This window comes from Biomphalaria glabrata, chromosome 2 (assembly GCF_947242115.1).
Source record: "Biomphalaria glabrata chromosome 2, xgBioGlab47.1, whole genome shotgun sequence".
Lineage (NCBI taxonomy): Eukaryota > Metazoa > Mollusca > Gastropoda > Planorbidae > Biomphalaria > Biomphalaria glabrata.
Genome location: NC_074712.1, coordinates 56,366,266 through 56,385,190, shown reverse-complemented (window position 1 = coordinate 56,385,190; position 18,925 = coordinate 56,366,266). Strand labels below are relative to the sequence as shown.

Sequence of the window (18,925 nt, the reverse complement as noted above, 5' to 3'; positions counted from 1 at the left end):
CATTTTGAGCACAACATTTATGCATATAGAAATGCTTAAATCTTTTTTAAAAAATTATTTTTGTTTGTTTGTGTCGACCAGATGTTTTTTTTTTTGGGGGGGGGGGGGGGGGAGAGGTACCTGAGAGAAGTTGCCGTTCTACCTTTATAAAACCAATTAATTAATTACTAATTAGGATCAAACCAGGTTTCTAGCTCGAGCCCCTACATGAGCAGACTATATGTAAAGCTTACCTCCCCTGAAGTGTTTTTAAATTTAAAAAGTGCATCATTTTAAAAAACACGTCTGTCATATTTAATTTTAGTCATCATTGAACGATGAGATCTAATAAAACCAAACATAATATTGGATTTTTAATCTTTTCCAGTTTCTGCGAGTTAAACAGGACGGACAGACAGACGGACAGACAGGTAGACAGGCTTTTCGCATTGCGGGCGTCGCTAAAAGGAAAAAAATGCTGATCCGAACTATTGGAAATAAAACGAGTGACTGTTTTTTAAATGAGATTTATTTTGTCTTTGAGTAAAAGGTCGAAGTCTATTGAATCGTACGACTGATCCAGATCAATAGATTTGAGAAGACAAGGACTATTGAATCATTAGAGCTTTCCAGATCAATAGATTTGAGAAGACAATAACTATTGAATCATTAGAGCTTTCCAGACCAATAGATTTGAGAAGACAAGAACTATTGAATCATTAGAGCTTTCCAGACCAATAGATTTGAGAAGACAATAACTATTGAATCATTAGAGCTTTCCAGACCAACAGACTTATGAACACAAGAACTATTGAATCATTAGAGCTTTCCAGATCAATAGATTTGAGAAGACAAGAACTGTTGAATCATTAGAGCTTTCCAGATCAATAGATTTGAGAAGACAAGGACTATTGAATCATTAGAGCTTTCCAGATCAATAGATTTGATAAGACAAGAACTATTGAATCATTCGAACTTTCCAGATCAATAGATTTGAGAAGACAAGAACTATTGAATCATTAGAGCTTTCCAGATCAATAGATTTGAGAAGACAAGAACTATTGAATCATTAGAGCTTTCCAGATCAATAGATTTGAGAAGACAAGAACTATTGAATCATTAGAGCTTTCCAGATCAATAGATTTGAGAAGACAAGAACTGTTGAATCATTAGAGCTTTCCAGATCAATAGATTTGAGAAGACAAGAACTGTTGAATCATTCGAGCTTTCCAGACCAACAGACTTATGAACACAAGAACTGTTGCACTCTTTTTTTAACGATATGTTTTTTTTTCAATCATTAACTCTTTGTCTCCTAACCGACGATACAAACGTTGATTCCATCAGAATGTGGTAAATAATTACGGAGAGAAAGAGTTAAAGAACCTGATGGTTTTCATGTGTTCTCTTAGAGGTCTTCTGAGAATCAGTGTACTATAAATAGCACATTTAGACAGTTCAATGTTATGACAAATTAAAGTCATAGTTAAAGTAAAAAAGTGACATTTTTAATTCAATTTTTAACCGTTTCTACCAATGGCTAGTAGTTAAATGACATCGGTTTTTTTTAATGGTCAATCATTGATGTTTATATACAATCAGTCACTGACAGTCATGATTGATGTCTACTCATTGAAGGTGTTAGGGTCAGGGTTAGTGTCTTCAGTAGTTATTACAAACAGCCGCTTATTGCAGTAATTATTCAATGCCAGTTAATACAACGTGTCAGTTTGGTCTCTCATCAATTCGCCTGGGCTTAGTGTACAATACTGTACTCAGCATACTCGCGAACCTATCGGGCACAGTCAGGCCTCACCAGCCAGAAGCTGAGCCGACGCTCAGCCTCCCTAGAGGACAGTGTTGGTCTTTATAAATATCAATGAACGATGTATATTTAACGGCCAGGTTTTTCAGAGTTTTTAAATATATTGAATTTCTTTTTAAAAAAGTTAATACTTTTGCAAATTAAGGACAAGTAAATAAAATATATAAACATGAAAAAACAATACTTTAAAAAAAGAGGCAATAACTCCTTTACACAACTTTACATACAAACGCAGTTACCAAAGGCACAGATGTGTGATTATAATTAATCATCGTTTTTTTTTCCTCTGGTATTTTAACAGCGTAGAGGCAGCCTAAACATACAACTTAAATTAGCCAGCTTTTCTATCACCACAATCGCCTTAATTAACGTATGGTTTTAATTATCTGAACGAAATACATATAACATTGGTGTTGGAGTAAACGAATCTTATTTTGGAACAAGTGTAGAAGGGAGATAATAAGGGAGAACATCTCTCATTGGGGAGCTCTCTAAAAAAAAGGTAAAGACTGCTAAATGTCATCAAGAAATCACTTCCCAGTGAGTTGCTGACTTCCTAATATGCACAAAAAGGTTAGAATATGATTGTATTTTTAAAGAAATAATTTTTTAACTTTAAAAAAAAAACTCATTACCCCCACAGCCACACACACACACACTACTTCCTCGGTGTAGAACAGTGTTTCCCAAACTTATGACTTATGTGTACCCCTTTTATAATTTTTGTAATTCTGATTAGCCCTCGCCCCCCCCCCCCCCATCCACTTTAATATATTAACAGAACATAATAAATGGCATTTTAAAAAAATCAGCTTAGTTAATGAGGTGCAACACGTACCCCTTCCAAAGTCTTCCCGTGCCCCTGGGGTTACGCGTACCCCACTTTGTGAAACACTGACTATAGAAAAATAAATTAATTCTAGACTACAACCTCCTGCTTGACCAAAAGAGCAACAAGCATAGTTAGGGCTGAGTCACTCATCCACCACAACGAAAGTACAGCACATGCACGCCGTTTTAAAAGCGCGGTTAATCAAAAAGAGGACACAGGACTAATGCTGAGGATGAGTCAGCTTGACAGTATCTAATTGAGGTGGGCCGGTCTGTCATAGAAAGGTGGGCGGGTACATAAAAAAAATATTTTTTTGGGGGGGAGGAGCTCATCAGCAGATAATTAAAACTGAAGTTAACTTAGCTGGGTCCCAGTGTATCGCTGATCAGATATTGAATGGGCATGTCACGAGAAGAACTGACTTAATCAATTTCGAGTCGTTGAGTACTTTCCACACCCCACACAGTGACACCAGCTGTAGTTCAGGGAACTAAGAGCTACGTCATTGGTGAACTTTTCCCTCTCTTTCCAGACCAAACTAGTTCGTCTGCTTGGCTGACCTTTTTCACACCTGGACTGTTATGGCGTAGAAACAATGACGAAAACAGCCCCACAGACGCTCCCTAGAGCGACGCACGCTGGCGCCAAAATGACCCTAAGACATCCCAGAGCAGAGACAACTAAAAATAGGCGAAAGTAAACAATGCTCTGGCCAACCGCAGACGCAACGAGGACTGTCACTTTCGCTCATCATTTTAGAGCCTTCTTACACGTCTGCTATTTATTTTGGGCGGGAAGGAAATCGAAAGTGCTTAAATGGATGGAGTAAAGTAATGATATGGATGTATATCCGGGTCATCCCTGGCTGTAATAGATTAGGGTTACAGACATATAATTTTATGTGATTAGGGCCATTTCTGCATGCAATATATCCTGATTATTTGTTTCACCTTCTTCCATAAAAGGTCAAGGTTTAAAAAATAAATAAAACAGCATTGAAACAAAAATGTGTTTGAGCTCAAAAAAAAAATATTTTCCTCTACCCGCCATCTTTTTTTTGGACGTGATTTGAGTGAGTGTTGAAAAGTGTGTGGGTGTGTCTGTCTGTCCGGGGAAGCGGAATGTCTACATGTTTTAGTGCCACCACATTTACATGGAGAGCGAGTATAAAGGAAGGGTCCCGGACTGCAGATGTCATACACAACAGTAGTAGAAAGAAGGGTGAAAATGCAACGGCGAATGGTGATTACATATGCCCAACATGTGACCGCAGCTGCTTATCAAGGAATGGCCTCTTTAGTCACACAGGAAGTTGCAAAGGGAAAAGATCATCTCTCGAGACGTAAAATTCTGCAGACACTTACATGCCTCAATTTTCAATACAGTATGTTTCCCAAAGTCCTCTAAAGCAGTGTTTCTCAAACTTTATCTGAGACGCCCCCATGCCCCCTAACATTATAGAACTCACCCGGAAATCTGTGGAAAAGCTGTAAACTTCACCAGTAAAGTCTGGGAGCGTTTTATAAATGTAATAAAAACAACAACAACAACAACAGCTGAAAGACATATAATTATATCACCATTTTCATTTTTTTTTTTTGGAATGTACATTACATTAGGTTTGGAATAAAAAATGACGAATAGAAAGCTAGTCGATTTTTTGTTTGTTTCGGGAATAGCTCCCAGTTTTTAAAGCATTTCATTTAAAGAATTTATTTCATATAAAAAAAAAAAACTACTTTCCACTACGTCATTGGGCCTTTTAAGATTAGTAAAATATCTTTTTTAACACTAGAGAGTTGTCTTGGGTTACAAGACATTGGTGACCGAGTTAAAGCATTTCATTTAAAGTATGTACTCCATATGACGTCAAAGGAGAAAAAAAAACTTTCCACTATGTCACAAGGCCTTAGCGTTTATATTATTAGTATGAAAAATCCGGAACAGCTTTTTTTGTAATGAGTTTTTCCGACGTTTGAGCAAGTAAATTAAATTTAATATTAGTTAAAAGAGCAATTTCGAAATTCGTTGGTATTAATTTGCTTTCCACAAAAACATCCGGAACAACCTATTCATAAATAAAAAAATTATTGCGATGTTTTGGAAGAAAAAAATATGTGAAATCAGATTTTCAATAGCCTTTATTCTTTGTTTTTGCGACCTAAACGTGACGGACTGACAGGCCGACAGACAAAACGCAAAAAAGTAAGAGACTTTTACCATGACGGGATCACTAAAAATAATACACAAATCTGATTATTTAAACATTTTTAAGTGGACTAATTTTGGTCATATGACCGCGGTTGTCACGCTACTTCATGAAAGTCGTTGTATAAAGATGTGCGGTAACAGTTTGAGAAACACTGATCATTTTCTTCGGATGAAGTCGGCCAGTCCCACCCTTTCATAATTTAATTAGATCTGACTTGCAATCGTCTTACTTCTAGAAATAGTGCAAGTTAAAATTTAAGGAGAATATGTTTCTGAAGTTTAGAAAAGCTGAAAAGCGATTGGCACCCGGGGCTCCGTCCCGAACTCCGCTGTTGGACGCTCGTCCCAAGCCAATGGCTGACTAAGCAGATTGCAAACGTAAATTTTCTGCTCTAGATTGTAGTGTAAGTTTAAACAAGACATCCTAATGTTATATCGATTCCGTCTAAAAGTCTAACAAAGGAAAAATGTTCGCGTGATGTTCAGTCTGATTCTAATTTGAATAAACAGACATTGTAAAATATGCAATAACTATTGAATAAATGTCATAAACAATGGAATTTTATAATAGAATTGACACTCATTTTACATTTTTTGGAAAAATCAATGGAAGTATATAATAAGCTCACTGTATTAAACAAAAGATAGTGTTTATTGCGAGATGTTTCGAAAAGGTTGACAGGGGTGGGGGTGACACCTGAGCCAACCGCAACGGGTGACACCGACCCTAGTGACGCCACTGTAGATTATAATGAGTAGTATGAATTAAAGGCCCTTCTACTTCTCTACTGTACATTACATTTCATAATATCTGCAACTAAATACACACTGCGCTTTTGTTTTTAAAGTTTGATTATTCTGTATGTTGTTTGCATAATTACTTTTTGATCTTTTCATCTTTCAGCAAATTAAAGAAAGAAATCGCTAATTAATTAATATGGGAACCCGCTGCGTGTCAGGATCTTAAAAAGAATTCTGTTATCACAAGACGATATAAGACAGTAGAAAATAGCACCGATTACCAGGGGGGATAACATGCCAACAGACGCCTGAACAGAGAGATATGAAAGAAGTTATTGGAATTAACCGCCTACTGCGATTATGTACAAAATTAAATTTTAAAAAATATATTATATCCAATTCATGTATACTAGCACCTGGTTGTCAAAGCCCGCAGAAGATGTTAACATTCCTTTTTGACAGTAAGTGCAGTGCGATACCACAGCATAATGTTTCCCTTCTGCTAGTGTTTGTACTCGATTTAGTCATTCATCAACGTGATTCGATTATTCGTTGTAACGAAGCATACTAAACATTGTAATAATTACGTTCATTATGATCTGCTAAATTGTTCTTGATTGTCCGTTTATTGAATCTGTATGTCAACACCACTGCCACCACATACTGAACTAAATAGTTCTAACATTCGATTAATCCACCAACCTGTGCATTTATTTTTATGTTGATAAACTAAAACACCTGACCGTTTAATTAGGTCGTAAAAACCTTACATTTCATTGATGTTAAGTATTGTGTAACTATAGATGTGGGTGGATTACTTCCGGTCGAAATGCGGAAAGACCTGATAATGATGCGAAATCCTAAACAATGAGGTCACAATATCGCCATTATGGTTGGGCCGAGACCAACCGTTATAGAAAGCCTGAACACTGACCTGCAACGTCACAACCTGTGGGCGGTTTAGATCAATAGCTCGTTGCCAAGTCAAAGGTCTGTACGACGTGGCAACGAGCTATTGGTCTAAACTAACCACAGGTTGTGACGTTGCAGGTTCAGTGTTCAGGCCTTATAACGGATGGTCTCGATTGGGCACTCTGTCGTTATCAAAGAAGTCGTATGTTGCTCCAACTCTCTTAAAGAAGATTCCAAGTAGAGTTTAAGCAAATACTTAGAGGGGGGCCCCTGAAGAAGTCATTGAAAATAGGAGCAGGCGTGTACTGACGTGATACATGTGCCATGCTTAAGATTCTATATATTTTTGTAGTAGGATGGATTGCATCTGGACTGTGTACAAGAATTGGGGGGGGGGGGGAGGGAAAGCTCGGTGGTGAATTTAGCGATAAATAGAAATGTTTTAACATCTTGTTTCTTAATGTGTGATTATTATCTTACTACACTCAATTTGAAAGTCACTAGATAGTAGTTTGTACAAATGCACACTAGCAAGTGGGATCTGGTAGAAAACCAATGTCAAAATCCATTCCATTTAACAACTTCTGCTTCTACTCTGTGTGTGTGTGTGTGTCCAATAATCCCATAGAAAGAATCTCTAGCTTTACGAGATTCATTGTTTTACAATATCTGACGATACTTGCACTTGTGGACCCCCTGATTGGGTCCTAACGTCATATTTAATTAACACGACCCCCCACCCCCATCCCCACCACCCAGGTTTCATCACCGGTGAACATATAAGACATTATTGCGTGTTGACATTAATCTCTAGCCACAAGGGAGATAAGCTGCAGAAAGGAGAATTATCCAATCTTAAAATTAAACCATAAGATCCACATTGAAATTTTAATAAACTGAATTTTTTGTGTTCCTGACTTCAGTAGAAAGTTCGAATATTTTATTAAACAAAAAAAAATGTAAAAATTTATTTATTTTTTTTTTTTTTTAAAGTTAAAGTGTCCTTATACATGTTATAGAGCCTATATTAGCCTCATCATAACAAAAGGTGTTTGATATTAGAAACAACTAGCCGGTTATGACCCGCGGCTTGCGGGCCTTAGTTTGGATATTATGGATCTACTGGATTGTATTTAGATTTATGTCAAACTTGGAGAATGTTCCCTTCAAATTTTTTTTTTATTTTGCCACGAAAATAAAAGTAGAGTGAAAATGGGTTTACCCGTTCAGCCAACATATTCATATCCAATATAAAATACTGTGAAAACGGGTTTACCCGATTTGTTAAAACGTTTCGTACTTTAATAGAGATACAATTTGTTACTTTTTGTCTATTTTTAGGGCCCTCCGGTATTGGAAGAGACATTAAACATACACTACTGTTTCCGTCATGATCTAAGGAACATTGAAGCCAAGTTTTATCAAGATTGGTTAAACGAATTAGATTTGTATTCGGGGCATACATACATACATACATACACCTTACTTTATGCTTTATATTATAGATAGCTAGCAACCCGCCCCATTTTACATCAATTTCACCCCCACCTTTGGTTAGGCGAGAGTATAAATCTACTAAATATTCTAACGATAGGCCTTTAGATCTAGACTTGAAGATGATGCACATAATGTTCCTTAGCATTAATTAATTAAACTCTTTCATGAGTAATGCATGCATGCGGAAATACCTGTGGGCGTGATGTCCTCAAGATGACAATTGTCTAGTCCTCTAGCCAAATTTAAATACATTTTTGTTCTACTTTGAAATCTTTTAACGTTCAGACTAGAGTTCTCCCAGTGTGGCCAACGAGCTAATAATTCTTTTCCCAACGATATACATCAACTATCAAATTTCTGGGGGCGAGGTGGTCGAATGGTTAAGCGCTTGGCTTCCGAACCTGACGTCCTGCGTTCGAATCACGGTGAAGACTGGGATTTTGAATTTCGGGATTTTTAGGGCGGCCCTGAGTCCACCCAACTCTAATGGGTACCTGACTTTAGTTGGGGAAAGTAAAGGCGGTTGGTCGTTGTGTTGGCCACATACACGCTGCTCGTTAAGCGTGGGCTAAAGAAACAGATGACCTTAACATCACTTGCCCCATAGATCGCAAGGTCTGAAAGGGGAAACTTTACTTTACTTTTTACTATCAAATTTCTAGGAAAGTCTTTTTCGAGAACCATCTCCACCCATGAGATTCCACCTGTTTTTGCCTCAGCTAAGTATCCTACATGCGTATATAATATCACTTCCGTAGGTCATCAATGTTGTACTTTGCGACCATTATAAGACTGTATAAGATAAGAGTGTATTTAAGGCCAACAGATAGTATGGACTCTAAGATGCTATGTGGCCACTATAAGACAAATTTCAAAGAGAATGTCCGTAAGACACATTTCAAAGAGAATGTCCGTAAGACACATTTCAAAGAGAATGTCCGTAAGACAAATTTCAAAGAGAATGTCCGTAAGACAAATTTCAAAGAGAATGTCCTTGGAGCACACCCACAAGGACGTTGACTAAATGCAAGAAGAAGAAACGGAGTCAAGGTGGCTGAGTGCTAAAGCGCTTGGCTTCCGAACCGAAGAGTCCTGGGTTCGAATCCTGTTGAAGACTCTGAATTTTAATTTCGGGATCTTAAGGGTATCTCCGAGTCCCCCCAGCTCTAAAGGGTACCTGATAATAATTGAGGAAAACTAACGAAGGTTGGTCGTTGTGCTGGCCACATGACACCCACGTTAACCGTGGGCAATAGAAACAGGTGACCTTTACATCATCTGCCCTATTGTAGATGTCGCATGATCTGAGAGAGAAACTTTATTTGAACGTTTTAGAAGTAAGAAGGTCTAGATAGAAAAACCTAGATTTCAACTTCCTGTTAAGGCTAGGATAACTCGAAATATTCTGATTCAACCTAAAGAAAGAAGAAAGTCTAGCTAGAAAAACATAGATTTCACCTTTCCTGTTAAGGATAGGATAGCTTTTACTGTTCTGATTCAACTCAAAGAAAGAGATAAACTTAGAGATGTGAATGGGACATAGAAGTTATAAATAGCAGTCGCATGTAACTTGTAAGAAACGAAAAAAAAATATTAAAAAAATCATTCAAACTCATGTTCATTTGCAGAACAAGGTTTGGCAATCAATGGCTACACATTATTGAGGGCAAAATAAACACATATGACTTTTTGTTTTTACAAAGCTTCTATCAACTCACTCTGTCTGTCTGTCTGTCTGGTAAAATGTTTGTTCACGTTATTTCTCCCACACCCAATCTCGGATCAAGCTGAAATTGTGCACAATTATTTCTTTGACCTGACAACACAAGAATCAGGTATTGGTAATTAATAATGTTGTTTGGTATCTCGAACAAGGGAAATAAATTTTACTCGACTGATAAGATGGTATAAGTTAAATTAGTTTCCTTTATGGTTTGTAGAAAGACAAGGTTTGTAAATAATTATAAAACCTATTTTCCTAAGCAGCTCCCTGGCACGATGGTTACCGTATTGAGGAGACTAAAGAGGCTTTAGCCCTCGAGTTAAAATTTAGGACGCTTATTTTTTTTTACTTTACTTTTTTTTTTAGATGCAATTAAAAAGCGACCACCCAGATACCCAGTTCTTTCTCCCCCCTATTCTTTTCCAAATGGTCTAGACAAGTGACAGGATCATAGCGAATTGATAAAGCTGAAAGCATGAAATTGCAATAAACAAAACAATTAGTAAAAATATTTCTAATTTCTAATCGAAGGGATTTATTATTGTTAGTCTAGATCTATTACAACTTCAGTTACAGACTAATCCAAAGTAATATAAGCTTTGTTTTCAAAAATGTATGTATATGGTATTTGTCTGGTTCAGCGAGTACAGATTTTATGTGTCGTTATTTTGTTCATGTTTGCTATGTTCATGTTTATGTTGATTTGGTTATATATGTATTGTTGATTAGGTAATGTTGTATATGTTGATTTGAGGTTGTTGTATTTGTTGATTTGGCAATGTTGTGTTTGTTGATTTGGTGATGTTGTATTTGTTCATTTGGTGATGTTGTATTTGTTCATTTGGTGATGTTGTATTTGTTGATTTGTTGATGACGTTTTTGTTCATTGTTATTTGTTGATTTGAAAAGTCTGTTATTTTGCTGACTTTATGATGTTTTTGTATTAATTGATTTTATAATTTAGTTTTATTGATCAGGTGATGTTTTTTATTTATTTATTGAATGGACCTCATTCACCAATCGCAAACAAACAACATTTTGCCACGTGGTTCTCTATATTTTCTATACAAATTAGGCAACCCATAAAGGCTGTCACGTGATACGCAACTTTCTTTGTTTCATAAATATTATCACGTGGCTACATGTTGTTTGTTTGCGATTGGTGAATGAGGTCCATTGGTGATGTTCTTGCATTTGTTGATTTGCAGATGTTGTTATAGTTGTGTTCTGTTGATTGAACTTCGAAAACCTTTTTTTTACTGATATAAGATCAAATGTGTTAGCAGAATGTCTCTTTTTTTAAACACTCTTAAAGGGGACTTCATTCACTTTAAACATACAATGTTATCAAAACCAGTCCAAGTAGTGAACACAAGGATTAAGTAATAGCAGTTTATACCAACAACATTTTCAATCACTTGATTGATTGTATTTAATATATATATATATAAATATATATATATATAGACTGTATATATTTAGTGAAAGGAACCATTGTCAGGGGAGATAACAAAAAGAATTGCTCGAGTTCTATTGTGGTTTATGGAATTCTTGGACCCAAGGGAAGTAATTTGCTAGTTCTGTCAATACCTCCCAAGAGGTGCCAGTAATTTGTGTTGTCGCTTAAACGGTTTTACGAGGGAGGTAGTTGTCATAATATGACAGCCTAATAGTGCCAACCCCTTCCCAAACAAGACTTTTATAGATGGGAAGGGGGGCGATACCAAGTTAGGACAGGGGAGATAAAACAGTCGGTCTGATATAGTTAGACACTGCAAAACATGTTAACAAACAGAGCTTGTGGCACCCAAAACACTCACAAGGGGATTTATAAATGTCGAAAAAGAAACACATTTAATACAACTAATTACATTTGTTATAACGATGCCAGTATTTAGTGAAGTATTCAAGCGTCAACCGCCATGGTCGACCCGGGGATATCGAACAGGAAGAAATAGGAAAGGGACAAGAAAAAAGAGAAGGAGAGAGAGAGAGAGAGAGAGAGAGAGAAAGAGAGAAAGAGAGAGAGAGAGTTGTGTAAAAGAGGACAAAGTGTGTGTGTGTGTGTGTAAGATAGAGAGAGGCAGAGAAGTAGGAAGAGAAGATAATAAGAGAGATAGAGGAAGAAGGGAGAGAATAAGAGAGAGAGAGAGGGGGGAGGGAAAAGAAGAAAGACAAAGTGAGAGAAAAATGGAATAAAAGAGAGAGAGAAAGAGAAAGAGGGAAATTGAATGTATGTGTGTGTGTGTGTGTGTAGGAGGGGACGGAGAGAGAGAGAGAGAGAGAGAGAGAGGGGGGGGGGCTAAAAGAGAGAAGAGATAAAATGGTCGATGTGAGAGTGACCTAAAACGAATTTTTTTTTCAGGAGGGAAGTTATTCTGTGGAAAATGTATAAACCACTTTTATTGTTGTAGTTTTTTTTTTTACCTTTGACACAAAAATATTTTAATGACCACACAACTAACCCCCACCCCCCGTTTAGGTATAGATTTAACTTCAGCAGTTTAAAATCACCTGACCACACACTTTCCCCCCCCCCCCCCCCTAGATTTACCACATAGAACGAACTGTTGTCTCTTAGGAGAAAAAAAAATTCTCAATTTTGTTTGTTTGTAAAGAAGCTAAAGTACAAAACCAAAAACATCCATTATGATGATCTAACTATGAGGTGACGCACACACAACTCAAACACATTTTTATCCTGCAATCCTGATATTATCTAGACACGGGTTGTTACCTAAAGTGAACTAAAATATAATCTATGGTCTGAGAATAATCTGAACACAAATTGTGAAAGCAGAAAAAGAAATGTTCAACTTTTAAAATGAACCTGAACACTCAAAACACAAATCCAAAATGAACCTTTTCCAATCTTTGAACATTTCAAGAAATTATTCCACTTTTCTTACACCTAAAAAAAACCCAACAAATAATAAAAATTCGATACTAGGCCTACTACTTCAAATAAAGATCCAACACTTGAAAACATAAATGAGCAGCACAGTTTTGGAAAGGATACAGTATTTATTTTAAATAACTACTCAAATATAATTTCGAATTTTCGTCAGATGTCTCTGGTTATTTATATTAATTTTAGCCACAACATGAAGTGAGTGAGTCGAAGGGGAGGAACTCGTCCACACTGGGTGTTGTTAGCAAGGGCAACAAAACCTTTTTTTTTTCCGGCGAGTGACGTGTTGCCGCGTGAAAGCGGCCCTTGACTCCACAGCTGAATGCGCCAATCAGTCATTGCTATATATTATCATTACTGAATCATTAGTCGCTCATAGCGCTGATATCTTACTCTGAGAACGTAGCCTAGATCAGATCATATAAACTTATAGAACTTAAGCGTTGGGGATTTTCACACTAAAAGTTAATAACAGCAATCTACTCTTTGTTTACAGTTTGAATCTTAAAGCAATTAAATTGAGTAAGAGAGACAAAGAAGAGAAAGTGATCTGAAGAAATGTGGTGGAGTCTTGGATCTATAGTGAAATGTAAAGAGAAACCTAAAACAAATGAAAAAAGGTCAAATAAATAATAAATAACTTTTTAAAACTAAATAGACAAAATAAAAAGCAATGTCAAGGACTCAATATTGAAAGATCACAGTTTTCAACTTTAATAATAACAATTATTTTTGCGCTACAAGTTAGAGAGATTAGAAATTTAATTCTTCAGTGCTGAGAAAAAAGCATAAAATGATAATGTGGTTTTCAAATGATTTTCCTTATCACTACTTCCTTCATTCTGTACAGCGGAGACACCAAAAAAAAAAGCTTGCTTTCTATGGATATGCCTTCATGCATGAAAACTCAAATCGTGAATACCACTTACTGGAAGTCTACAGGCTCTAGACAATGCATGAATGTTAAACTCTGGCGCCATTTTGTTCTCTTTGACATACAATAAAGTAGCTGGCAGCAGATGGCCTTTGAGCTCTCATGAAGGCAACGGGACACATTTGAGGCCCAAAGAACTGGCCCTTGCCGAAAACAGGTTTTGAAGGCGAAAAATACAACAACACTTAAATAGACCCCTGCGGACAACGGCTTTGTCAACTTTGCGTTTTACCTTTACCTATCCCTTAGTCTGTTGGACCGTTGGGGCATTATGCAACATTTATGACCGTCTTTCTCCATTCCTCTCTGTCTTTTGCCTTAGTTGGAACCTCTTTCAATGGCCGGCCCGTCCATTATTTTATGTTGTCTTCCCTTCTCTTTTTTTTCTGTCTGCCTCTTCCTCTTTTTCCTGGTACTGTTCCCTGAAGGAAGGTCTTTGCGAGCCCCGAAGACCTTGTAATATTGCCATAGATTTTTAGCTTGCGTTTTTTTTTTCAATAGTTAGCAGGTCATCATGAGTTCTAATCGCCGCAGTAACCCTGATTCTAATCTCTGGGTTTTGTAATGTGGTGTTTAAATGCATTAGATGTGACAAAATATGCAGGTCGCAAATGGGCTTGCGTAGTCCTGTGAAACACTACACTCATCCATCATCTTAGGAATCGAAGACCATACAATTATTATTATACAATAGAGAAGTTGGCATCGGGCATGAACCGTACTTAACGTAGTGAATGAAACAGTTATAGTTGGTAACATAGATGTACAGCATTACTTAATGAAATAGTTATAGTTCGTAACTTAGATCTACAGCATTACTTACTGAAACAGTTATAGTTCGTAACATAGATCTACAGCATTACTTAATGAAACAGTTATAGTTCGTAACATAGATCTACAGCATTACTTAATGAAACAGTTATAGTTCGTAACATAGATCTACAGCATTACTTAATGAAATAGTTATAGTTCGTAACATAGATTTACAGCATTACTTAATGAAACAGTTATAGTTCGTAACATAGATCTACAGCATTACTTAATGAAACAGTTATAGTTCGTAACATAGATCTACAGCATTACTTAATGAAATAGTTATAGTTCGTAACATAGATTTACAGCATTACTTAATGAAACAGTTATAGTTCGTAACATAGATCTACAGCATTACTTACTGAAACAGTTATAGTTCGTAACATAGATGTACAGCATTACTTAATGAAACAGTTATAATTCGTAACATAGATTTACAGCATTACTTAATGAAACAGTTATAGTTCGTAACATAGATCTACAGCATTACTTAATGAAATAGTTATAGTTCGTAACATAGATTTACAGCATTACTTAATGAAACAGTTATAGTTCGTAACATAGATCTACAGCATTACTTAATGAAACAGTTATAGTTCGTAACATAGATCTACAGCATTACTTAATGAAACAGTTATAGTTCGTAACATAGATCTACAGCATTACTTAATGAAACAGTTATAGTTCGTAACATAGATCTACAGCATTACTTAATGAAACAGTTATAGTTCGTAACATAGATCTACAGCATTACTTAATGAAACAGTTATAGTTCGTAACATAGATCTACAGCATTACTTAATGAAACAGTTATAGTTCGTAACATAGATCTACAGCATTACTTAATGAAATAGTTATAGTTCGTAACATAGATTTACAGCATTACTTAATGAAACAGTTATAGTTCGTAACATAGATCTACAGCATTACTTACTGAAACAGTTATAGTTCGTAACATAGATCTACAGCATTACTTAATGAAACAGTTATAGTTCGTAACATAGATCTACAGCATTACTTAATGAAACAGTTATAGTTCGTAACATAGATCTACAGCATTACTTAATGAAATAGTTATAGTTCGTAACATAGATTTACAGCATTACTTAATGAAACAGTTATAGTTCGTAACATAGATCTACAGCATTACTTAATGAAACAGTTATAGTTCGTAACATAGATCTACAGCATTACTTAATGAAATAGTTATAGTTCGTAACATAGATTTACAGCATTACTTAATGAAACAGTTATAGTTCGTAACATAGATCTACAGCATTACTTACTGAAACAGTTATAGTTCGTAACATAGATGTACAGCATTACTTAATGAAACAGTTATAATTCGTAACATAGATTTACAGCATTACTTAATGAAACAGTTATAGTTCGTAACATAGATCTACAGCATTACTTAATGAAATAGTTATAGTTCGTAACATAGATTTACAGCATTACTTAATGAAACAGTTATAGTTCGTAACATAGATCTACAGCATTACTTAATGAAACAGTTATAGTTCGTAACATAGATCTACAGCATTACTTAATGAAATAGTTATAGTTCGTAACATAGATTTACAGCATTACTTAATGAAACAGTTATAGTTCGTAACATAGATCTACAGCATTACTTACTGTTAAGCACTTAAAAAGGTCATAGTTATGGCAGGAAGGGAGAAAGACAGTTGACTAATCTTGTTTGGTGCCCCAACGGTGCCACATAAGGCATAACATGTCTCTTTTTCTTTTCTTCTCTATTCTATCCTATTCTATTCAAAAACAAAACTACTAGTTTCATTGATACAATATGTACAAGCCTATCATGTATTTCAATAAATAACAACCAAAACAACAACAACAATATTTCGTTAAAATCACGACAACTCTAACAAGACTAACTACCAACACACACGCATAAGTGTTTTGATACAAAAAAAAGCTTATTCTGCTGATTATTTCATTGTGTTCTAGCGCTTGCCTTAAACAACCAAATCTTACACTACTAGCTTTTGTTCAGTTTTAATTCTCTCACGCTACTAGGTTCTTTTGGGCTCGGAAAGTTGGATCGATTTTATTTTTCTTTCTCTTGAGCCTTAAGTTAATGTATTTTTTTTAAATACCTGCATTGTGAGATACAATCGACTATTTGTTCCGTTGTGTTTCACTTTGTGAATTTTTTAAATGCATTTTAAAATAGGTTTATAAATAAACATGACCCATTGTAAGAGGGAGATAACTCATACGAGACTTTTCGCTGGAATCGTGTTAGACTTTGCGCTCTTATAGATTCTTTGTTTCCACGTAGAGGTACAAAGTACGTAGAGCCATTGATGACATGGAAACTCGATTCCGTTATTTTAACAGGTTCAACGACTACAGTTGTATTTCTGAGTAACAATGTACAATCAGAAGTAGATGTTTAACTTAGACAAGATTTACCAAGCCAAACGAATAGGCCTACACCAACCAAACCCTTATTATTCATTAATTTTTTCGAATTGAAGTCTTCCGAATAGTTTCAGTAGCGTAATATGGAATTCCCATAAGCTATTTTTAGACTTCTTAATAGAGACTAAAAAACGCAATTAGATGGCATTATACTAATTGAAATTTTCATTGCAATCTGATTGGCCTTTTTCAGTTGTTATTCGACTCTGCGTCATCTCGTAGAGCACTTTTTCATGGGACTGTAGAGTCCTGGTCTCGAGAGACATTGTCGTCAACATATAACACAGGTCAAGGTGACATTCGCTTTTGTGGTAGAGGAGCCAGCCATTTTTCGTTTTCAAGATATGATTTTCATAGGAAACAAAGGTCACGACTAAGTCTCGCCCGCTGGTTTGAAGGATTTCATGCAGCGTTTTATCGAGCTGAGTCTAGGTCAAATACAAGTATCACTATCAAGGCATTCGTTTCTAGTACTAACACATTTGAAGCTTGTGAAGACAATAAATCTAGCATTATAAAGACTCTTTAGAGTTGAATATTATCACAAGAGTTATATCTATAAGAGAAAGTGGTGTCTTTTATTATTGATGTTCCTACTAAATTTGATCAATCAGTGATCTACTATTTCTTCACCTTTTAATTTTCTAATACCAGTTGAAATTCTTTAACTGTAAGAACGAAAAAGAATATAAACCGATATTGCTGTAGTACTTGTTCTGTTACTACAATTGATGTAGCTGTTGTTGCTATTTTGGTTTCTGTCGAACAGATCTGCTTTAACAATTGTTTAGGTTGTTGCAGTAATTGCTGTTTCTTTTTTTGCAATTGTTTCTTCTGTAGTTGCATTACTTCTTTCAGTTTCTGCTGTTTTAATTTTTTGATGTTGCTGTGGTTCTTTTGTTGCAGCTGTTGGTTCTTTTGTTACTGATGTCATCGCTTTGTCGATGCAATAGCTTCTGTTATTGTTTCTATCGTTGTAGACGTTGTTGTTGGTTTGGTTGATGTCGCTCTGTTTCCATTGTTGTAGCTGTTGTTTATATAGCTGTAGATGTTATTTCTGTTGTAGCTGCTGTTATTTACACTGTTCTATTGTTACATCTGTTGTTGTTTCTGTCAATGTTATTGTAACTGGTTTTCTTATTTTGTTGTTTGAAAAAAAAATCTGATTTCTCTCCCTTGGATTGGACAAATTGTTAGCCAAATTTGGGAGCATTGTTCAGGAGCTCCCTTCATTCACACCAATACACCTTCACCAGCATGTTCATGGGCAAGTTCTAAGTTCCTCTCACCAACCTTTTCTGCTTATTTATTGGAGTTTGACTCTAGACGTGAACTCTCCGTCCCGTGTTCACCATGTAACCCATGTCACTACCCAGTAAACAGCCACCTGTTTCTGTCCCAGTCTGACTTCCTCTTTAAACTCTCCTGATTTTGTTGCATATTCGTTTTAAAGTCCAGAGTTTCTTGTTCTGAATCGTTTATTAAATAGGATTTTATTTCCTAACATAGAATGAACTCCTAGTCTCCTACTCTTGGATTTACACAGTATGAACCCATTTCAGGGTAGTTTAATTCATTTTTATATTGCATTTGTATTTATTCTATTTGGTTATTTTTAATTATTCAGCACAACTTTCTGATGTTTTTTAGAACGCATTGAGCTATACAAATTAGTCAAGAAAAAAACATGTAATTTTTTCCGACCTAATAATAAATCGTATTTTTTTCTTCAAAATATGTTTATTTCTCTATACCATCACTACATTAGTAGCATTGCTATTCTCAGACATGCTCTCAGCTCTTTAGTCCTCTACCACCACCAAGCGATTTAAATAGTTTTTTTTTTTTTTTTAGCTTTTTTTTTTTTATTCCTCAAAAAAAAAAAATTAGTTGGTTACAAACTTAATTGTATGGTTTTATCTGAAACCGTGTGAAAATGTTAATTTAAGGAAAAAAAAAAGTCTAGTATATGGACTAGCTGGAGAGGGGAGAACATTGCTGGAAAAAAGATAGATTTAAAAGAAAACCTTGTAGAAATAGTGAAGATGAATGAAAGATGGAAGTTGTATTGGTAGCTCGGACACTTCAGATATGTT

The 18,925-nt window shown here is 35.6% G+C and overlaps 1 protein-coding gene across 4 annotated transcripts in view; it reads right to left on the bottom strand.

Annotated features, from left to right (window-relative positions):
• LOC106067534 (neuropeptide SIFamide receptor-like) overlaps nt 1-18,925 on the bottom strand; it is a 168,854-nt gene that overhangs the window by 40,554 nt on the left and 109,375 nt on the right. The window contains exon 1 of one of the 4 annotated variants that reach the window (XM_056021545.1): nt 12,458-12,838. The exons of 1 other annotated variant lie outside the window; for it this stretch is intronic. The gene's annotated coding sequence lies outside the window, so the exon portion shown is untranslated. Of the gene's footprint in view, nt 1-12,457; nt 12,839-18,925 lie in introns of those variants that run through there. 2 more of the 4 variants (XM_056021546.1, XM_056021547.1) reach the window with 2 other exon arrangements.